Source organism: Octopus bimaculoides, chromosome 11, assembly GCF_046866305.1.
Source record: "Octopus bimaculoides isolate indiv1 chromosome 11, ASM4686630v1, whole genome shotgun sequence".
NCBI lineage: Eukaryota > Metazoa > Mollusca > Cephalopoda > Octopoda > Octopodidae > Octopus > Octopus bimaculoides.
The window spans coordinates 38,079,522-38,083,277 of NC_142938.1; positions in this window are offsets into that span (position 1 = coordinate 38,079,522).

Genomic DNA, 3,756 nt, shown 5'->3' on the forward strand with positions numbered 1-3,756 from the left:
TACCTCTCCCACAAAATTGCTGGCATTGTGCCAAAATTTGAAACCATTATTGACATAGGGACATGCGCTGGTGTGGGTGGGGGAATATAGTTGATTGGTAATCATTTTAACCAATCCGGAATGCTAAAAGGCAATAAAGTCAACATAGATAGAGTTTGGACTTAGAGCGTAAAGAGGTGTATCATTTTGTCTGGTGCGTTAAAACTTTTATCCAATCCCCGCCTTCAATTATATTAATTTTTTAAAATTTTGTCACAAAGTCAGCGATTTTAGCGGTAGGAGTCAAGTAGATTACAAGTACCCCAATACCTGACTGGTACTTTATTTTATCGCCTGCAAAAGGATGAAAGATAAAGTTAACAACGGCGGGTTTTTTTAAAATCAGAACGTAAAGAGCCGGAAGATACATCGCTAATAATAATTCTTCCTGCATTAGGCATAAAGCCTGAAATTTCGTGATAGGGGGCTAGTCGATTACATCGACCCCCAATTCTCAACCGGTGCTTATTTTATTCACCTCGAAAGGGTGAAAGGCAAGACCTCAGCAGCATTTGAACTCAGAACATAATGAGTCAGAAGAAATGCTGCTAAGCATTTTGTCCGACGCCATCACGATTCTGCCAACAATCCTTCCCTTGTCCACAGGCTCTTAAGGCCGGTTTTCCTGATTCTGTGGCGTATATATATATTACCTCTCTGGATGAGACGCCGGTGCGTTGTAGGATTACTCATCTTTGCCAGCTGAGTGAACTGGGGAAACGTGAAACGTAGTATTTTGCTCAAGAAAACAACGCATCGCTCGGTCCAGGGACCGAAAGCACAATCTTAAAATAATGAGTGCAACAATTTAACCACTAAGACACGTACCTCCACTAAATAGCACCGAGAGATGTGACAGGGTGACGCCGTAGTAGATGTTCTAGACCACGACCATGTTGTCTTCTGTACTAGACCACGACCATATTCTTTTCTACTCTAGGCACAAGGCCCGAAATTTTGGGGGAGGGGCCAGTCGATTGGATCGACCCCAGTACACAACTGGTACATAATTTATCGACCCCGAAAGGGTGAAAGGCAAAGTCGACCTCGGCGGGTACTACACCACGACCATATTGCCTACTCTGTACTAGATCACGACCATGTTGCTTACACCATCCTACTACGACGTCACCCTGTCACATCTCTCTGTACTAGACCACGACACATGTTGCCAGAGATACACGAATATCTTTTACTCCACTAAATAATCTTTCTTTGTTTTGGTACAAAGCCAGCAATTTTGAGGGGCAGGGAAATCGATTACATCGATTCCAGTGCTTGACCGGTATCTATTTTATTGACCCCGAAAGGATGAAAGCCAGAGTCGACATCAGTGATATTCAAACTCCGATCGTAAGGAGCTGGAAGAAATACCGCAAAGCATTTTGTCCGTGTGATAACGATTCTGCCAGCTTGCACCTTGCCTTCAATAACAATAATTATTATTGTAATGACTAAGGCAGCGAGCAGGCAGAAGTGTTAGCACGCTGGACGAAATGCCTAGAGGTATTTCGCCCATCCTTATGTTCTGAGTTCAAATTCCGCCGAGGTCCACTTTGCCTTTCGTCCTTTCGGGGTCGATAAAATAAGTACCAGCTGAAAACTGAGATCGATGTAATCAACTCATCCCCACCTCCCCCAAGCTGCCCTTGTGGAAAAAATGTGAAATAATTATGATTACAATGACAAAGGTGACGAGCTGGCAGAATCGTTAGCACGCATTAGCATTTCGTCTGTCTGTACGTTCTGAGTTCAAATTTCTCCGAGGTCGACTATGCCTTTCATCCTATTGGTGTCGATGTGTACATTTAAGTACTGGAATAGATGTAATCAACTAGCCCCTCTCTCAAATTTCAGGCCTTGTGCTTATTGTAGAAAGGATTAATATTATAATGACAGTAAGAGCAGCAGAAACAATAATAATAATAATCCTTCTATAGGCTTGAAATTTGGTGTAGGGGACTAGTCGATTACATCGACTCCAGTGTTTCCCTGGTACTTAATTTATCGACACTGAAAGGATGAAAAGCAAAGTCGACCTCGGCGGAATTTGAGCTCAGAACGCAGCGACGAGCGAAATACCGCTAAGTGTTTCGTACCACAGCCAACAATAGCTAAAAAAAAAAGCAAAAAACTCTCCTCTTAAACAGTATCATTTGCTCAAATAATAGGGTCATGGAAAAGATTCCTTGAAGAATCGAAAGCCGAGTGCAGAAAAATGCACAGAATGAATATCGTGGGACCAGGCATGATATCTCGTCTGGAGCAACAGTTGCACGGCGCTGAAGACCGGCCAACCGGAAGCTTGGGTAAGACATCAAAGAACTCACCAACTACCCACCCTTGCCCAACCACATTGTCAAACTCATGTTGAGGATAAAGTACTAGTCAAATCCTGGGACAGATATAATCGGTTAACCCCTCCCCTCAATTTTCTGGCTTTATTCAATTGACAGTGGATAAACAGAACGAAATGCATTGCGGTATTTGTTTCGGTATTTGTTTCGTATCGAGGATATAATACCGTATTTCCTGTTTGTAACGTATGTAACGAAAGGAGTGAAAGGAGTTATTTCCCTGTGATTGTTTAAGAGGAAGACAAAGGAGGTAGAGGAGGAGGCGGGTGGGAAACAGGCGGAGAGAGGGAGAGAAATAGCAGAAAACTGAAATAAGAGAATAAAAAACGGAATCTAAGCAGAAAAAGGGAACGAATTAAGAACAAATGCTTTAATTCCTATTTTCTTTCATTTCAGGTGTCTTCTGCTATAGCCTCGGGTCGACCAAAGCCTTGTGAGTGAATTTGGTAGACGGAAACTGAAAGAAGCCCGTCGTATATATATATATATATATATATATGTGTGTGTGTGTGTGTGTGTGTGTGTGTGTGTGTGTGTGTGTTTGTGTGTGTGTGTGTGTGTCTGTATTTGTCCACCCACCATCACTTGCTTGGCAACCAATGTTGGTGTGTTCACGGCCCCTTAACTTAGCGGTTCGGCAAAAAAGAACGATAAAATAAGTACTAGGCTTACAAAGAATAAGTCTTGGGGTCGGTTTGTTCGACTAAAGGCGGTGCTCCGGCATGGCCGCAGTCAAATGACTGAAACAAGTAAAAGAATAAAAGAATAACAAAACTCACTTTTGCAGCTCAATCAGATGAAGTGCAAAACCGAAGACATTTGCAAAACGGTTGAGACTGGTGGGGATGAGGAGGACAGAAATTACATTTGATGGATTGCTGTAGTACAAGGCAAATTATTTATCCTCAAACCGGAGACTAAGTCCGAATGCTTGCAACAGAAGGAATTCGACAAAAGATGTCAAGAAAATGGCGTTATATCGTGAGACGAATTAAATTTACCATCCCAGAATAGGGACTTTCATGTTCGTGTGTGTGTGTGTGTGTGTGTGTGTGTGTGTGTGTGTGTGTGTGTGTGTGTGTGTGTGTGTGTGTGTGTGTGTGTGTGTGTGTGTGTGTGTGTTCGTTTGTTTTTGAATTTATGTGTGTCCTTGCATATGTATGGATATGTGTGTGGCATACATATGTATATGACATGTCTGAGCGTGTGTGTATATACCCGTTCACGAACCTTCTCTTTCTATTGGGTAGGTACTTATTTCTTGTATTCCTGTTCACAACAGTCTGTGTATCACATGTAACCGTCTTGACTGTGGAGATTCAACTCAGCACTGTAACAAAATACTCAGTATTTTAAGAAG